Below are 20,260 nucleotides of genomic sequence, written 5' to 3'. Positions count from 1 at the left end.
TCTCCTGAGAGAATGGAAGTCCGGCGTGCCCACGGACACAGGGGGAGCGCGATCGTTTCCAAGTTGGAGGCTGGTTGGAACAGAGTTGGTGATGACAAGGTGAGGAACAGAGCCAGAATCTGGAGACAAGGTCAGGCGGGCAAAGGTCAAGATCTAGAGGTCAGTCTGAAGAATAGTCAGTAAAGCAGGGGTCAGGTACCGGAGGTCAAACCACGTCAAAGGCAGGCTGAGATCTTGAGGCAGGCGGCAGGCAGGCAGGCAGGTCAGGAACAAGCTGAGGTCAGTACCAGTAAGACAATCTGAGGATACTACCTGGGTAGATAGACAGACGAACATAGGAACAAGCAGGACGCAGGAACTAGGATGCAGGAACAAGTCAGGAACAGAACTGGAACAGAAGGATCCTGGAATGAGACTAGGAACAGGCAAGAGCAGGAACAAATGCAGAGGCAATCTTAGAACAAACCGACCCGATTGCCAAGGCAAGGAAGCAGAGACAGGAACTTCCTTATATCGAGGGATCAATCAGGGCGCGCCGCGGAGCTAAGACCCACCCTTGGCCCTACATGAGTCCGGGCGGTACACATGTGCGCGCATAGTGGCGTGGCTAACATGGCAGAGGATGCCGAGCCTCAGCGTGAGGCCTGATGCGCAGTGGAAGGCCCGGCAACTGCCGCCGCGGGATGCCGGGGCCTGGCATGCTGGCAACTACCATGAGGGAGGTCGTCCCGGGACCTGCTGTGGAACCATGAAGGTGAGCGGGGCGTGTAACACTTGTCCCTGATATCGCCAATGTTTCCCTTGATAAGAAAAGTATCCATGTCTGTTTGTAAAATAATTTTTTATTTAAGAGAACATTCTCACTTTTTTGGGTGTATTAAGATAAACTGATGTATTTTCATTTAAAAAAAAATAAATTTGAAATGAGAGCTGTCTCTCTCTCTAGAGGGTCCTGAAAGAAAAATGTATTTATTAATTAAGATTTATAAATCGCCTGTTTCCAATGTAACTTCAGACAGCATACAACATAAATTACATCATTTAAAATAAATATGTGAAAGAATTATAAAATATAATAAAGTAGGTAATACAATCTAAAATACAATAAAATAATACAATAATACGTCATCACCTTAGTCCTGAGAATAAAGCCTATAGTTATGGTCAGCATATAAAATATACATACAATACTGATTACTTGGCAAACAACCAAGTTTTGCACATTTTCTAAATAGTAGATAATCCCTCATCAACCTTATTTGTCTACTAACTGGATTCTAAAGAGTAGGAGAGGATTAGAAAAAGTCATATTTCCTGGATTTTTCATTTTTCACTCTAGGAAACATTAGGAGTGAAAGAAAAACATCCTGAAAAGATTGCAAAGATCATGTCAGAGTACAGAAATTCAGTTTGTATATTGATGGCCAGAATTAAAGATTGCCTTATTTATTAGCGAAAATACTTCAAAAATGAAGTGAAGACTTTTCAGAGTTGGGAGTGACATGATTACGCAGCTTCAAACTAAGGGGGGTTATTTTCCAACTCGTGTTATGGCCTTTTCGCAAGCGTTAAGGCGTTTTCGCGTGCAAAAACACCTTAATGCGTGGGAAAAGCACCATAATGCATGGTGTGATGCTAATTTGGAAAAGGGGGAGGAGTTAGGGGCGGGATGTCTGTCAAAGTGGGCTGGCTTCACAGTTTACGAAGCAATATCGCACAGTTTTATCACCGGAAATAACTACACCTTTTTTCATTGGCATTAAGCTCTCTCTCTCTCTCTCTCTCAGAATTGCAACAATTGTGTTATTGCACTCTGTAGTAATACCTATGCAAAGCAATGTGTGCTATTACCATGAAACATGCCCCTCTTCCTATTGCATGTGATAGTTTGATGAATCTAGCCCTAAGTTTTCTTAGGAAAGATATAAGCAGAAAATACATATGTTCTGGAAGTGCCAAAATGAATAGTATGGGATTACACACCCAGTTCACTTTCCAAAATCACTCACAATCTTTTCACTTCCCATTTTATTCATTGCAGTTGACCATCAAATCATAGAGCAATAGGAACAAAATCCATATTTAGCTGCTCATTCAAAACAATTCTGTTTTCTATTGATTCAAAACCAGCCTGTTTCTGCTCATCTATTCCTGTACAAATGTAAGGCAAGCAGAGAGCTATTTTATTTTATTGATATGATCATTACCTACCTAATTCACAGCAAATTTGGATATCATGGGATTATAACATATAATGTTCATTTTTTATCATTTGCTTTTATTTTTTTGTTTTTTCTGTCATGTTTTAGTATGCATTACATTTTTTTAGAGCACGCTAACACTGATTTAGCATGCACTAAAGTATTAATGGATACTAGTTAAAGTGAAATAGAAATTAAAGCTAATCTTTACTTTCAAAAGCAAACAAAGGATAAAAACAAATAACCAGCAAATTCTTAGCCTACTCAAGGTTCCTTCATAGCTCATCTATTGGTGCCACCAGTGAGATTTATATTACAGGGTTAGCTCCGCCCCCTTAATGCTGCTTTTTAAACACAGCTGTCATTGCTGTACGTGCCCCTTGTGGATACAGCCCTGACCCGCTGTGCTGGTAGGTCTTTACGGTCTTTTGTTCACCCCTTTTCTCTTTCTTAGCTGGGTGTTTGCCTTGACTTTTGTTCGCAATGTTGTTTTCTGTTTTTTTATGCTTTATTTCCTGCAGGTATTCCTGTTGCTACAGTGAAAAAAAAACTTTTCTTGAGTATTTTCGCCTGGCCGGGGCTCCTGCTATTCCTGTTACCTTGTGCAGCCAGTTAGGAGGCAACTTGACGCATGACTTCCCTTAGTTCTTCTGGTATGTTTACCTGCATCTCTCTGAATTACTGCTGGTTCACTTTTATCTTACATTTTTTCTTTGGGTTTGACACTCTCTTGTCCCATTGTTTACCCAGAGGGACCACTCAAAGGCACCACCATTGTAATATGCAGCCCTAAATAGCATTTCCTCTGCACGGTATGTATGCCTTGTCTTTCTATCTGCTCCATTGTGCATTTTGTTTTACTTTTGCTTTTCAGTTGTTCACCTACTTTTTTCCCTCCCCTTTTCAACAGTGTATGAAGCATATCTTATCGAAGACTACCGGGATGCAGTGCAACTAGGTAGCTATCCTACATGTACCTGTGGGAGGTCTGACTGGCCCTCCCCTCCTGCCCATTCTTTTCCTTCTTCCTTCCCCCTTTCCCTCCCTTTCTTACCCTACCCTCCCCTTCTTCCCTTCTTCCCTTCCCCACCACCCCTTCCCCCCTCTCTTGTTTTCCTTTCACACTGCTTTGATATTTGCAGCTCAGTTCTGTGCTCCTTTTGTCAACTGTACTATGGACGTTTTTCAGTTCGTTTTTATTATTTTTCACTGCTATTTTTCAGTTTTTTACTAATGTATTAGTTTCTTTACTTTTATTGGTTTTATCATACAGTGTGCCTTATTAAAAACACTAAAAACATTAATATAATAAAACCATTATATTTGCCTTACTTAGGCTCCCCACCCCATTCCTTCCCTTCCTCTTGTATTGTTTCTCTGTTTCTTCCTTTCAGGCCTGCTTCCAGTTGATCACCATCATCACTCTTGTGTAGACAGTCCTTTACTGTTTCATTTTTATCAATTTTTATTTTTTGTTTTATTTACATAAATGATTTGTTTTAGGCAGCTTGTTCTGCCAATTTGCTGTTTTGCTCTGTATTTTTGGTTGCTTTGTTATAGGTCCTTATCATACTCCCATTGAACATTTCATTGTTGTTATATGTTGGCAGTTAAGCTCTTGGGATTCTGACCCTCCCAACGCAGCCCTTGTGGCTAATGTAACCCCAATATTTAAAAAGGGCTCCAGGGGTGATGCGGGAAACTACAGACCAGTTAGCCTGACTTCAGTGCTAGGAAAGATAGTGGAAAGTGTTCTAAATATCAAAATCACAGAACATATAGAAAGACATGGTTTAATGGAACAAAGTCATCATGGCTTTACCCAAGGCAAGTCTTGCCTCACAAATCTGCTTCACTTTTTTGAAGGAGTTAATAAATATGTAGATAAAGGTGAACCGGTAGATGTAGTGTATTTGGATTTTCAGAAGGCGTTTGACAAAGTTCCTCATGAGAGGCTTCTAGGAAAAGTAAAAAGTCATGGGATAGGTGGCGATGTCCTTTCGTGGATTACAAACTGTTTAAAAGACAGGAAACAGAGAGTAGGATTAAATGGACAATTTTCTCAGTGGAAGGGAGTGGGCAGTGCAGTGCCTTAGGGATCTGTATTGGGACCCTTACTTTTCAATATATTTATAAATGATCTGGAAAGAAATACGAGTGAGGTAATCAAATTTGCAGATGATTCAAAATTGTTCAGAGTAGTTAAATCACAAGCAGATTGTGATAAATTGCAGGAAGACCTTGTGAGACTGGAAAATTGGGCATCTAAATGGCAGATGAAATTTAATGTGGCTAAGTGCAAGGTGATGCATATAGGAAAAAATAACCCATGCTATAGTTACACAATGTTAGGTTCCATATTAGGAGCAATCACCCAAGTAAGAGATCTAGGCGTCATAGTGGTTAACACATTGAAATTGTCGGTTCAGTGTGCTGAGGCAGTCAAAAAAGCAAACAGAATGTTGGGAATTATTAGAAAGGGAATGGTTAATAAAACGGAAAATGTCATAATGCCTCTATATCGCTCCATGATGAGATCGCACCTTGAATACTGTGTACAATTCTGGTTGCCGCATCTCAAAAAAAGATGATGGAGAAGGTACAGAGAAGGGCGACCAAAATGATAAAGAGGATGATGGAACAGCTCCCCTGTGAGGAAAGATTAAAGAGGTTAGGACTGTACAGTTTGGAAAAAAAAGACGACTGAGGGAGGATATGATAGAGGTGTTTAAAATCATGAGAGGTCTAGAACGGGTAAATCTGAAATGGTTATTTACTCTTTTTATGATAATAGAAGAACTAGGGGGCACTCCATGAAGCTAGCATGTGGCACATTTAAAACTAATCGGAGAAAAGTTCTTTTTCACTCAATGAATAATTAAACTCTGGAATTTGCTGCCAGGGGATGTGGTTAGTTCAGTTAGTGTAGCAGGGTTTAAAAAAAGGATTGGATAACTTCTTGGAGGTGAAGTCCCTTACCTGCTATTAATTAAGTTGACTTAGAAAATAAGAACATAAGAACATAAGAAATTGCCATGCTGGGTCAGACCAAGGGTCCATCAAGCCCAGCATCCTCTTTCCAACAGAGGCCAAACCAGGCCACAAGAACCTGGCAATTTCCCAAACACTAAGAAGATCCCATGCTACTGATGCAATTAATAGCAGTATCTATTCCCTAAGTAAACTTGATTAATAGCCGTTAATGGACTTCTCCTCCAAGAATTTATCCAAACCTTTTTTGAACCCAGCTCCATTAACTGTTCTAACCACATCCTCTGGCAACAAATTCCAAAGCTTTATTGTGTGTTGAGTGAAAAAGAATTTTTTCCGATTAGTCTTAAATGTGCTACTTGCTAACTTCATGGAATGCCCCCTAGTCCTTCTATTCTTTGAAAGTGTAAATAACCAATTCACATCTACTCATTCAAGACCTCTCATGATCTTAAAGACCTCTATCATATCCCCCCTCAGCCATCTCTTCTCCAAGCTGAACGGTCCTAACCTCTTTAGTCTTTCCTCATAGGGGACCTGTTCCATTCCCTTTATCATTTTGGTTGCCCTTCTCTGTAACTTCTCCCTCGCAACTATATCTTTTTTTAGATGCGGTGACCAGAATTGTACACAGTATTCGAGGTGCGGTCTCTCCATGGAGCAATATAGAGGCATTATGACATTTTCCGTTTTATTAACCATTCCCTTCCTAATAATTCATAACATTCTGTTTGCTTTTTTGACTGCTGCAGCACACTGAGCTGACAATTTTAAAGTATTATCCACTATGATGCCTAGATCTTTTTCCAGGGTGGTAGTTCCTAATATGGAACCTAACATCGTGTAACTACAGCAAGCGTTATTTTTCTCTTTATGCGACACCTTGCACTTGTCCACATTTAATTTCATCTGCCATTTGGATGCCCAATCTTAAAGTCTTGCAAGGTCCTCCTATAATGTATCACAATCTGCTTGTGATTTAACTACTCTGAATAATTTTGTATCATCCGCAAATTTGATAACCTCACTTGTCGTATTCCTTTCCAGATCATTTATAAATATATTGAAAAGCACTGGTCCAAGTACAGATCCCTGAGGCACTCCACTGTTTACTCTTTTCCACTGAGAAAATTGACCATTTAATCCTACTCTCTGTTTCCTGTCTTTTAACCAGTTTGTAATTCACGAAAGGACATTGCCTCCGATCCCATCGCCTCTGATCCCATGTCTTTTTCTTAGAAGTCTCTCATGAGACCACTGCTATTACTAGCAACAGTAACATGGGATTGACTTAATTTTTGGGTACTTGCCAGGTTCTTATGGCCTGGATTGGCCGCTGTTGGAGACAGGATGCTGGACTTGATGGACCCTTGGTCCGACTCAGTATGCCATGTTCTTATGTTCTCTGTGTGAGAGACTCCTCTGGAATTCTCCTCTCCTGATGATGGCATCTAAATTCCCTTGTACCTGAAGAATTTAGTTGACTGGCAAATATAAAAGCCAGTCTTCCACAGTCAAGCAAAAATAAGGAAGGGTAGATGAAAACTTCCTTCAACATAAATTCCAAAAAGGAGGAAATAGTTCCTAAAAACTGGGGAAAAATCCACCCTTTCTACCTTAAAAGCAATAAAGTTTCAAAGATCTTCTTTCCCAAAAATAAGAGGGAAAAAACAAGATCTTGAACACCACCTTCCTGCCTCCTAAAAGTTCAACTAACAATCCATACCCTAAGATGGTGTCTCTAGATTTTATAGAACCAGGACATTATCAATACAGCAGTTCATATGGGGGACCTGTAAACCTCTAGGGATACTTCCCTTCTAACTACATAGATGGAATATTCCTCTTTGTAGAGTTCAAGTGGACTCTGCATAGGAATTTTCATTTATCATTTCATTTAATTGTTATAAACTGCCATACCAAGCACAAACCTGCCCATTTATTTTATTTATTTATTTATTTAAAACTTTTATATACCGACGTTCAAATGGATATCACATCGGTTTACATTATAACAGGGGTAACAATTAACATCAGTAGGAGGAAAATAATAGTTACATCTAACAAGGTAAATTCCAAGGAACGGGATGTCGAAAAAGAGAAGCAGAGTTTAGTGAGAGATAGAGTTAACGTTAAGAGAGAAAGAAAGAAAGCAACTATATTAAATTACTGCCACATTATAATACGGTACAGTAGTAGAGTATTATATAACATTATCTGAAGGTAAAATACTAACTTCAGACAAAAAAAAGAGATGCAATAAAGCTTTAGTGATTAGGGAGATAATGTTTTTGCATCTAAAATCCCAATTAGATACATTAAAATTGTTATTGCCCTTTAACGAATAGATGTCTTCAAATGTTAATAGCATAGCACTGAGAGATCTCTACCACACTGTAGTACTACATTGACAAATATAATTATATTGGGATATTTATTAGTCAGTGACTTCAAAATCCCAGCAGACACTTGTGAGGTTCTTGTAGAACAAGAGAAAAGTTGCTAGACAAGTTACAATTAAAAGTCAGAAATGATAAGATGTTTAAGCTGTTGTGTGAAGGAAAATTAACATTATTAAACTAAAGATTCAATTTTAGATTTTGGAATAGGATTAAAACAAGCACAACAGGAAACAAAGCATGCATGTCTTAAATGAACACACAGAAGTGTGAAATTTCAAAACACATAAAGAACATTCATTCGTTAAATTGCTTAATGCCATCCAAATATTTAATACACTGCCAATAAATATGTATGCATGGTAGAATTATCTTTTTTAATTCCATGGGTTTTTAGTACTCATAAAAGCAAGAGACCGATAGCATTGACTGGAGTCTACAGCAAAATAGCAGGCAGTGTGAAGGCTTCCTGCTCTGTTTTGATAATGCATCTTATTCCTGACCTGTAATGATACCCGCTATGTTCAAAACTAATAAAAAAAAAAAAAAAAAGAACATTCTTTGCAATACTTCTACCTCCAAATAAAAGTGTGAGTCCTTGAATACATCAAAGGTCAATGTGGACTCTAATTTGTGGCAAAGAGTTATGAGTTTCCTCCGAGTTTCATAAATCTAATACTGAAGAACCACTGTGCCTGTATTTCGGAGTAAATCTAAGCAAGAGCTACACATACACACATGTATACAATTTATCTGTATATAGATAGATAGATAGATAGATAGATAAATATATATGCAAGTACATTTTCATGCAGTTTTATGTGCTCGTAGTAACTTGAGTGATAGTGGCTTGTAAGAAACCAGAAGGAATAAGGAGGCAGACTCTGGCTTTACAGTGAAAAACAAAGTGCAAAGCAAAACAAACAAATGATGCAGCTCACTTCAAGGTTCAGGTAATAACGTGACATCACACATAGCAGGTTTTGTCATACAGTGGCTTTCTGCCTGTTTTTGGGGACCTGGTAACCCTTCAGGGCCCTGCTTTCTTCTGCTAGGCTGAAGGGATCATCCCTGGGCCCAGAATCCCCTGCTGGGTTGGGACTTAAGGAAGACCGGGCCAGATAGCTGTGGCCAGTCCCTTAAGGTAATCTGAGGGAGTTTTCTGAAGACTCCATTAAACACCCTCCCCCTCAGCTCAGCCATGCTAGGATGAGTGCCTGCCTATACCAGGGACACCTGTCTGGACAAGAAATCTGCACTGTCGTTTTCCATTCCTTTGTCAGATCTTATAGTTGAAGGGCTGTAGGGCCAGGAACTATCTCATCACTCTCACATTCGACTCCTTATTTCTATTTATCCAAAAGAGTGGTTGATGGTCCGTTACAAATGTGAACTGCTGTCCCAGCAGGTAGTAGCACAAGCCCTCTAAGGCCCACTTGACTGCCAAGGTCTCCTTCTTGACTATTGAGTAGCGTCTCTCCCGTAGCATCAGCTAATGAATGCCATAGGAGGTTCATGGTCATCCTTCTCTTGAACTAAGACTGCTCACAAATTTGATGAAGTCCAGACTTATCAGGACCGGTTCAGAACATAACGCCTCTTTCAAAGCCCAGAAGGTCTCCTCTGCTTCTGCTGACCACTGGACCTTTTCTGATGCTTTTTTATCAATGGCCTTGTAAAAATCTCCAGCTTCTCAGAGTATTTGGGACTAAAATTTTTGTAATAACCAGTAAACCCTGGGAATGCTCTCACTTTCACTTCCGTTTATGGGCTTAGCATCCGGGTGATCGCCTCTATCTTCTTGGTCTGTGGATGAACATTGCCTTTCCCCAGAATGTAGCTAAGTTACTGAACTTCTTGCCCTTCCAGAAAGCACTTCTTAGAGTTAGCTGTTAGTTCTCCTTTTCTCAGATTGGTTAGCATGGCTGGAGGTGGCTTAGATGTGCCTTCCAGTCTGAGCTGTACAACACAATGTCATCTAAGTAGGCAGCTGTGCATCCTTGATGCAGGCAGAGCAGGCGGTCAACCAAACACTGAAACATTGCGGGGATGCCACAGAGTTCAAATGAAAGGATGGAAAACTGGAAATGCCCCTGGCATTGAGAATGCAGTCTTTTCTTTCACCCCTGGTGTGAGAGGTACCTGCCAATAGCATTTTGTAAGCTCCAAAGTAGAGATGAACTGGACTGATTCCAGACGCTCAGTCAGTTCATCTACACATGGCATTGGGTATGCATTGAATTTTGAGACCTTGCTGACCTTTTCTAAAGTCAATGCAGAAGTTTATGCTCCATCTGGATTTGGTACCAACACTATGGGTGAGGACCCATCATTGTTATACTCCTCTGTAACCCTGAAGTGGAGCATTTCCTTCATTTCTGTCTCAATGACACAGCACCTGGCCTTGGAAATCTGATAGGCTCATTGCTGCACAACAACTCCAGGAGGTGTAATGATGTCATGCTGTACCAGGTGGGTATGACCTGGTAGGTTCGAGAAGATCTTGTTTTGCTCCACCAGCTGATTTAAGTCAGCTGTCCGGGTGGTGGACAGATGTTCTCCAAAGGGAATCTGGGTTCGGTCCACTTCAGGTCTGATCTCTGGACCAAACTCACCTTCTTGTACCAGTCTGCACTCCTGTGCAACCCCTTTCTTCAGGAGGTCTAAGTGATAGATTTGAGTTTTCTTTTGCTTATCTGGCTGGGCTATTTTGTAATCCATAGGTCCTGTTTTCTTAAAAGTGCCATAGCGTCCTTGCCAATGGGCTAACAACCTGCTTTCTGAAGATGGGAGGATGACAAGTACACAGTCCCCTGGCTGGAATACTCTATGGACCATGGGGCAATTATAACCTGAAGCTTGGATAGCCTGAGCCTTCTCTAGGCTTAGGCAGGCCATTTCCTCACTGATCCTGCACTAGGAACATGTAGTCAATAAGGTTCTGCCTAGGGTTCCCTTCATTTTCCTAAGTTTTGCAAGCTATGTCCAAGATTCCTCTCTGTCTCCTGTCATTCAGTAATTCAAAAGGGGAAAACCCCATCAAGCTCTGTGGTACTTCATGGATTGTGACCAGGACATAGGGTAGCAATGCATCCCAGTTCTTGCTATCTTCATCCACAAATTTCCTCAACATTTGTTTGAGCATCTGATTGAAGCACTTGAAAAGGCCATCAGTCTGCGGGTGAAAAACAGAGGTACACAGAGTTTTTATCTTCAGCAAGGTGCAGAGTTCTTTCATTAATTTGGACATGAATGGAGTTAACTAATCCATCAGGATCTCCTTGGGTAGCCCAAATCATAAAAAAAACCTCCATTAGGGAATCGCCATCATCGGGATCTTCATTTTCTTTAACAGTACTGCCTCTGGATATCTTGTGGCACAGTCCAGAATGACAAGGATGTATTATTTTCTTGATTAGATCTCTCTAGTGGCCCTACAAGGTCCACGCCCACCCTTTCAAAAGGGGTCTAGATTATGGGCATGGGTATGAGAGGTGCCACCCATATGCCAGCAGGCTTTTAGAGTTGGCAGGTAGAGCAGGACAGGCAATTCAACTGAACGCAGCCAATAGAACTGTGCCAATATTTTCTCTTGAGTCTTTCACTCTCCCAGGTGACCCCCCTAGAAGGTGGCTGTGGGCTAGTTGCATGACCTTCTGGCAATACAGTTTGGGAACTAAGAGTTGTTCTATCAATTCCACCTCCACACTTCCCTTTGTGACTCAGTAAAGTAGGAATAGAGTCTGTAACCTGTGCTCTGGGGACTAGCTTTCCATCTACCCTCTGCATATTCTCCTAGGCTCACTTAAAGGACTTATCCTCCCTCTGAGCCCACTGGAAGCTTCCTGGGTCACCCCTTTTTCCCACTCAAAGGGGATAAGGTAAGACATTCTGGGTGGGTTGCTTTTCCTCCCTTGACTCCAACCCTTCCTCTTCAGCTGCCTCTAAATTAGCAGCATAACTGTGTTTGTCCTGTCAGCGTTGCCTCTGGGACTTAGGATTCTTAAAGTGTTTATGATACAGATCTGTATCATCCAAGGCAGAGTTCTGGAAACTCCAATTCTTCATTGTTCTGTCTGAACAAAAGCATTTTGAACTGGTTCCAGAGGCTTTTACAGTTTGGACAGTCCCATCCTATTACCACAGGATAGGGTAGCCAAGGAAGAACTCCCACCTCAAATTTGTCTTGGCTGACCAGGGTCTTTAGTTGTTCCAGGCTTATTGGATACTGCCATTGGTTCCCTGGATGCATGCAAGGATCACTACTCTGTCATAGTCAATCTGGACTCACTTCAGTAACTCTCTTCATGCACACTCCCTGAATCTACTAATGCCTGAGTTGGAATATCATCTAGCTCAGTCACAAAAGTAGAGACTACGTGGCTAAGGACATCCACAAAATTACAAAAGTGTGAGGCCACAGTATTAATGTCCCTTGGTTCATCTTCCCTGCTGGGACAGTCTCTGCCAAAATGGCCCCTTTCTCTACAGTTGAAACATGGTGGCCCGACTGAGATTTGTGGTGGAAGTGCAAAGTCCAGCTGGGTCTATGCTATTGGTTGTCAGGGCCTCTGGCTCTTTAGAATCTGTCATCCTCTGCCTGGGTTAAGTGGCTTCTCTGGGAACTGTGGTGATTCATGCCTGGTCCAGGCCTGGTAATAGGCCTCCACCACATCCAGCACTTTTTTCAGCATAGTGTTTAGGTGTTGGCAGACCCACTGCCACGTAAGCTGTTCCAGGCTATCTAGAAATTGTTCTAGGAGAACCACTTTGGCTACCTTCACTCCAGTCTTCCTTTCTGGGTGCAGCCACTTCCAAGCAACATCCTTGAGTCTGTGGAATAGGTTCCTTAGGTTTTCCCCCACTTGAAGAGCTCCCCACCAAAACCACTGTTGATAGGCTTCTGGGGTGAGTCTCGCTCTCTCTAGAATGATGGCCTTGACTTCCTGGTATGTGGTCCTCCCTTCCAGATTGGCAGTTTGGAAAGCATCCTGACTACTTCCAATGAGTAGATTCCCCAAATAGGAGGCCCACTTGTCCTCTGGCCAACCTCCCAGTCAAGCTGAGCATTCAAATTTTTTTGAAAACCATCGGAGTCTTTCCCTGGGGTCATCTTAATTAGTGTCAGTGACAAGGGAGAAGGACTGGTTATGGCGGTTTGCACAGCTTGTGCTATCTGGGTTAGCACTGTATGCTGCTGCATCACCTGTTCTCACAAAGTCTGCTCCTTATCAATTTTAGTTAGCAGGGCATTCTGTAATTGCTGCTGTCCTGTAATGAGAATCTGGATCACTTCCACCATCTTCTTTGCTTACCTAGCTGCCTCCAAACTGGGTATCTCTCCAGGGGAAGGAGAGGTGAAAAAACAAAAAAACCTGTTGGCCTTTCCGGCCTTGACTCACTGCTTGAACGCTGACTGCACAAGCAAGCTGGTCCTTTAGCCTGTTGTAGCTTCAGCTGGGTGACTGGAACTGGGAAGCCCAAGGAAAAAGATAAAAAAAACTCTGCAGGGTTTTTTTTTTTTCTGCTGCTGCAGCTGTGGGCTCTTGCCTGTGATTCTGGCTTAGGAAAAGACCCCACTGCTATTGCCATATGTGGTAACTTGGGTGATAGTGGTTTGGAAATAACCAGAGGGAATAAGGAGGCAGACTCTGGCTGTTTCCCTTTTCTGCAATTTATTTACAGTGAAAAATGAAATGCAGCTCACCTTAAACTTCAGGTAACACAGAGACATCATATATAGCAGGTTTTCTCATACAGTGGCTTCCTGCCTGTTCCCCCAGGCCTATTTAATAGGGATGTGCATTCATTTGCGACGAAATAGGAAATATAGACGATATTTCCTATTTCGTCGCATTTCTGGGGGTCGACGAAACAATGGGAAAACCCATGAAATTTTGTGCGGTTTTCTTATCGTTTTTGGGGGGGAGAAAACGCACATTAAAAAAAAAAATCCAAATCCACTCCAACCCTTCAAATTTAATTAATTGCAAACCCCCCACCCTCCTGACCCCCCAAGACTTACCGAAAGTCCCAGGTGGACCAGTGGGGTCCCAGGACCAATCTCCCCCTCTCGGGCCATCGGCTGCCACTAGTCAAAATGGCGCCGATGGCCCTTTGCCCTTACCATGTGATGGGCTATCGGTGCCATTGGTTGGCCCCTGTCACAAGGTAGGAGCAATGGATGGCCCGCGCCATTTTTTAAGATGGCACCAGCTGTCCATTGCTCCAACCATGTGACAGAGGCCGGCCAATGGCACCGATAGCCCCTGTCACATGGTAAGGCCACCGGTGCCATTTTGTTTTCTGGCAGCTGACGGACCGAGAGCGGGAGATCGCTCCCGGGACACCCGCTGGACCACCAGGGACTTTCGATATATTTTGGGGGGGTCAGAGGGTGGGGGGGTTGTAATTGGGGTGGGGTGTTTGGGGGTTTTTTCGGTTCGGGTCAGACGAAAAAAAATCGGCCTGAACTGCAGGAAATGAAATTTCCCGCGGCGGGCCGATAACGAAGGCTGAACCAAAAGGTTCGGCCGAATCACATCTCTACTATCTAACCCTTCTGGGCCCTGCCTTCTTATGCTAGGCTGAAGGGATCATCCCTGGGCTCAAAATCCCTTACTGGATTGGCACTTAAGGGGGACTGGGCCAGATAGCTGTGACCAGACCCTTAAGGTAGTCTGAGAGAGTTTCAGGGAGACTGCTTCACAGCGCAAAGTTTCTTCCTATTTAAAAATCTTATAAACAAAGCTTACAATTGCGTTAGTTTAATGACCTGCCAACTAAGAACTAGGTCGTGACTCCAAATTAATTTTGATAGAGACAGAACTTGATACTGTCAAACAGATATCTATCTTGAGAGAGTCAATATATTAATACTGGTCAAGTATGGCTTGGGCCCCAAGTATTATTTTGTTTCTTTTTCTCTCTAGATACAGAGAGAAAAATTGAGACCTCCATTAATACCTTGCATTCAATGTCTACAAACACCTATGTACCAAAATATATTTGCTTCTTTCACTTGCCTCTGATAGCCCTCAAACCCAAATATATTAACTCCTGTTCCAGGCTGGAACAAGTCTGAGCCAAAGCACTGCTACAGTTGCACACCTCCCATTAGTGCTTGTGGGTCTGATTTTGATAGGATTTTTAAAACATTTTTCATGTTTGAGAAAAATTAGGAAAGCTTGCTGCAACAAATCATATTCTTTGACTCTCTCAGATAGCAAACTTCCTTGTATTTAAACACTGGATAAAGTCTCATATGCAAAAGCCGCATCTATGCATCATATCCATGAGCAACATTTGCCAGCCTCGAAGAAAATGTGGTGCTTAAAAGAAAATTATTCCTTACCTGCTAATTTTCGTTCCTGTAGTACCATGGATCAGTCCAGACCGTGGGTTGTTCCCCCCTTCCAGCAGATGAAGTCAGAGCAAAAACTGAGAGGGCGCTCTCTCATATACTGGTGCACCCTCTGTAAACCTTCAGTATTAAGAATATCCAAGCAATAAAGAAAATACCTTGGATGGATCAATACAAATTGTATATCATGGATCAATACTAAATTGAATATCAACTGTAAACATGTCTAAGCAAAACTTGCAACCTGAACTCTTAATCAGTCCCAAACCGGTCCTGAAATAATTACACCGTCGAGTTGACAGATTATCCCAGAGAATCCCCAAAAATCCTTAGGGTGGGCATCTGGACTGATCCATGGTGCTACAGGAATGAAAATTAGCAGGTAAGGAATAATTTTCTTTTCCCTGTACGTACCAGGATCAGTCCAGCCCGTGAGATGTACCAAAGCTTCCCTAAGTAGTCTGGGCCACTGATAGCCCAGCTCGAATGACCTGAGCCCCAAAAGAGCCCACGATCGGCCGAAGATTCAAGCAATAGTGACGTGCAAATGTGTGCAATGACTTCCAGGTAGCCTCTCTGCAAATCTCCTGCGGAGAGACCACTCGGCTTTCTGCCCAGGAGGGTGCTTGAGCTCGGAGGGAATGAGCCTTTTTACCGTCTGGCAGTGGTCGCCCAGCGCCAACATACGCCATAGAAATAGCTTCCTTTAGCCAGAGGGCAATGGTGGTTTTAGAGGCCTTGTTTCCCTTCCTGGGACCACTCCAGAGGACAAAGAGGTGATCTGATAAACAGAAATCATTGGTAGCCTCCAGATAGTGAAGGAGGACGCGCTTGTCATCGAAGCATCTAAGGTCTCTGGAATCCTCATCCTGGAAGGACGGCAGTTCCACCGACTGATTCAAATGAAAGGATGAGACCACCTTTGGTAGAAAAGATGGTACAGTATACAAGGACACACCCAAATCCATGAAGCATAGGTAAGGCTCTCTACATGACAAGACTTGAAGCTCCGAGATTCTTCAAGCAGAACAGATAGACACGAGGAATACTGTCTTGAGAGTGAGGTCCTTGAGCAGGGGTCAGGAACCTTTTTGGCTGAGAGAGCCATAAATGCCACATATTTTAAAATGTAATTCCATGAGAGCCATACAATATGTTTAAAACTAAATACAAGTAAATGTGTGCATTTTATGTAAGATCACACTTTTAAAGTACAATAAGTCTCTGAAAATATTACACCAGGCCTTAAGACACCAATACATCTCCTATTAGGAAAACGGACCAAGTCAGGCTGCTATAGAGTCCTACACAGAAACTACACGCCAGCAGAAAACCTCACCTGAATCACGTGCTGTCCCTCACCTAACATAGAATAAAGAGACCAAAACGCATAACAAGAAGCATGCAGAAAAAAACTGAATTGGAAACTGCAACAAGCCAGAGTCTCTGTATGCAGTGTAACAAAGGAAAAAAGAAACATCACCCATCCTTATAAAACAAATCAAGAAATATAAAATCATCAGCAGTAAAACTGTACTAACAAAAAGAACATATTTTGAAACAGCTGATGAGTGGAATATCCAATAATTAAAAACTCATATAAAACATTTCCAGATACCAACAACATATTTCAAAATAGCAGACACAAAGACCCAGTAATGAAAAATAATAAGGATACAAAATTTTTTTTGCTCTGCATACCTGGGAGCATTTGATATCCAGGTGTCCTGAGATTGTTCTGAATTAGCAGGAGGTGGGGTGGTTTGCTTGGAACTTTCTCCTCTCTCAGTCACATACCAGCGCTCTCTCTCTCACACTGGCTCTCAATGACACACCTATACACACATGCTCTCAGTACTCACATATACACATGTTTTTTCTCTCTCACTTATATAGGCTCTTAATTACACATTTACACACATGCTGTCTATCTTTTCACGCCTACACACACACACAGGCTTTCAATCACATAAATACATGCTGTCTTTTTGTCTCACACACAGACTCTCATTCACATGCTTACAAACATGTCCTCTCTTTCTCATTTACACACAGGCTCTCAATCACATACTCACATGCTCCCTCACCTAAATCAGCTCTCAATCACACACAGACACACATGGTCTCTCTCTCTCATTTAAACACAGGCTCTCAATCACATACTCACATGCTCCATCACCTAAACCAGCTCTCAATCACACACAGACACACATGATCTCTCTCTTACTTATACATACACATGATTTCTCTCACACACAAAGGATCTCAATCACACACACATACTCTTTCACACAAACAGGTTTTCAATCACAAACTTACACATACAGGTTCCCAATGGTAAACTTACATTCATGCTCTCTCTCTCTCTCACAGGCCGGCTCTCAATCACAGACATACTCTCTTTCACATGTACAGGCTCTCAATCATTCACATACATTCAATCTCTCACTCACACACACACACACACACACACACAGGCCCCCCCCCCCCCCCCCGCGGCCCGGAAGAGGAAGTGGAGAGTATCGGGTGCCTGCGCGGCAAGAAGAGGCCACGCTACTGCGCTCGGCATCGGCCCAAAGAAAAGAAGACTGCAGCGCGGCTCGGAGGAAAATGAAGAGCTTCAACCGCGGCCGATGGGACTCCGCCTCCGCGAGGGCTGAAAATGAAGAGGTTAGCGTTGGGAGGAGGCTGCTGCTGCCGCGAGTTCCCAGGGTGGGGGAGAGAGAGAGTGAATGAGCGAGCAAGTCTGCTCGCTCCCCCACCCCGGGAACTCGCGGCAGCAGCAGCCTCCTCCCAACGCTAACCTCTTCCAGGGGCAGCCATAGCTTTCTTTCTTTAATCTGCCTGACTAATAACATGTTATGGACTTTTCCTCCAAGAACTTGTCCAGACAACCCCACTATGTTAAGTCACCTTGATCACATCCTCTGGCAACAGATTACACAGCATGATAGTGCACTGAGTAAAAAAATAACTTCTGCAATTTATTTTATATCTCTTTGTTGTAGCTTTCATGGAGGATCCCCTTGTTTTAGTATTATTTTAAAAGTTAAATAACCATTTCATATTTACCCATTCCATACAATTTATGATTTTATAAACATCTATTATGTCCCCTCTCAGCCATCTCGTCTCCAAGCTGAAGAGCCCTGGCCTGCGTAGCCTCTCGTCATGGGAGAAATTTTCCATCCCCTTTATCATTTTTTTGTCACCCTCTTCTGTACCTTTTCTAGTTCGACTATGTCTTTCTGGAGAGAGGGCAACCAGAACTGCACGCAGTACTCAAGGTGCAGTTGCACCATAGTTCAATACAGAAGCAATATGATATTTTCTTTTCATTCTCCATTCCTTTTCAGATCATTCCTAGCATTCTAGTTGCTTTTTGACCATCACCATGCACTGAGCCGAGGGTTTCAATGTATTGTCCACAAGGACTCCACAGTCCTTTTCCTGGCTAGTGACTCCCAATACAGAACCCAGCATCTTGTATTGGGAGTTGGGATTATTTTTTCCTATGTGCGTCACTTTGCAGTTTTCCATATTATATTTCATCTGCCATTCAATTGCCCAGTCTTTTAGTTTCACAAGGTCCTTCTGCAGTTCCTCACAATTCGCTGCTGTTTTAACAACTTTGAATAATTTTGTGTCACTTGCAAATTTGATCACTTCACTCATTGTTCCCTTTTCCAGATCATTTATGCATATGTTAAATAGCACAGGTCCCTGTACCAATTCCTGTGATAGTCCACTAATAACTTTTCTCCATTTGGAAAACTGACCATTTAGTCTTACCCTTTGTTTCCAGATTTTTAACCAGTTACCATTCCACAACAGAAGAACACTATCTCCTGTCCCATGACTTTGTCATTTTCTGAGGAGTCACTCATAGGGAACTTTGTCAAATGCCTTCTGAAAGTACAAAAAAACTATATCTATAAGAATATAACTATAAGAATTCCCCTTGATTAAAACCATGTTGACCCTTTCCAATTAAGCTATGTCAAGCTATATAACCACTGATTTTCTTTTTAAGAATGACTTCTACCATTTTGCCTGGCACCAATGTCAAACTCATCAGTCTATAATTTAAAAATTGGCATCACATTGGCCACCTTTCAGTCTTCAGGAATTGTGGCTGTTTTAAATGAAAGGTTAGTTCTTTCAGAACTCTGTGATGAATGCCATCAAGTCCCAGCGATTTGTTATTCTGCTTTCACATTGTCTAGCTCCAGTCTGTTCTCATTTGTGCAAGCATCGATTATCATTGAAAAAAAATGTGTTCTGTGTGAACATTACTGCATGGTATTAAGACTATATAGAAGCTGATTGCTATGTTCTTGAGGGTATTTGGGCTCATCTGGCAGTCTTTCATTTCAGAAGTGAGTGCATATAATACTTTTTACAATGCCAAATTCTTTGTACAATGAATCAATAACAATCTCTTTAAGACTTCAAGCTTGGACTGCATCACAGGCAAAGCATTTGGAGGGGCTAATTTGGACACAATAGCTATGAAAACTGTTTTCAGAGAAGTCATATCCATCACTTACAATAAATATTTGTTGGCTCTTTTGTCAAAACTTAGAAAGTCACTCTCATATTTCTCTGCCTCAGCTTATATTAATTACTTCAGTCTGGTCTTCCCAGTGAACCCAAAAAATTGTCCTGAAACCTTCTTTCAAGTTTCTCATGGACTTTCATCATTAGCTCATACACCAAGATGGTGCTACATGACTTGCCACTAAATCTTCAATATAGTCCACAAATAAATTAACAGCCTGAATAAGAAAAAGAAAATAAAGCTTAGCCAATGCACTGGCATTTATTTTATTGGTGAATTCATAGTATTTTGGGGCATTTATTCTCAATTGTTAGCATTGCAACAATTGATCAATAGATAGAAAGCCATTGTGTCATAACAAGCTGCAAAAAAAACTGTACTCTTCCACTTCAACAAAGTCACAAAAATCCTTCAACTGTATTTTTTTGCTTCCAAAAGAACTAAAATGAGCATATACCTGGGGGGGGGGGGAGGGCATGGCAATGACGGCAATCTGAGAACATGCTCCTTTCTCTCACTCCCTAGAAGCCTGCGGGATTTTTTTAAAATAAATTTTCAAATTTTTCGCTGCAAATCATTAAAAAATCACATTGGGACTGCGTGGTGAGTTACCGACGGGTTGTGCAGTGTTTGCAGAGGTCCGATTGTGGGACACTTTAAAAGAATGGGCATGGAGAAGTCTGGCAGTGGTGAGGATAAGATGGTGCTTGAAGACCCAGGAGCTGAAGACCTACGGAAGTGGTGA

At 41.9% G+C, this 20,260-nt stretch overlaps 1 long non-coding RNA gene across 1 annotated transcript; it reads left to right on the top strand.

The window, feature by feature from the left end:
- Positions 1–2,737: 2,737 nt before the first annotated feature.
- On the top strand, positions 2,738–3,166 carry LOC115086111. The gene is made up of 3 exons (XR_003855082.1): positions 2,738–2,854; positions 2,952–3,013; positions 3,112–3,166. It is a non-coding gene; the product is annotated as an uncharacterized LOC115086111 (long non-coding RNA).
- The last annotated feature ends 17,094 nt before the right edge of the window (positions 3,167–20,260 follow it).

This window comes from Rhinatrema bivittatum, chromosome 2 (assembly GCF_901001135.1).
Source record: "Rhinatrema bivittatum chromosome 2, aRhiBiv1.1, whole genome shotgun sequence".
NCBI classification, from domain to species: domain Eukaryota; kingdom Metazoa; phylum Chordata; class Amphibia; order Gymnophiona; family Rhinatrematidae; genus Rhinatrema; species Rhinatrema bivittatum.
This window is presented reverse-complemented; position numbering and strand designations above follow the sequence as displayed.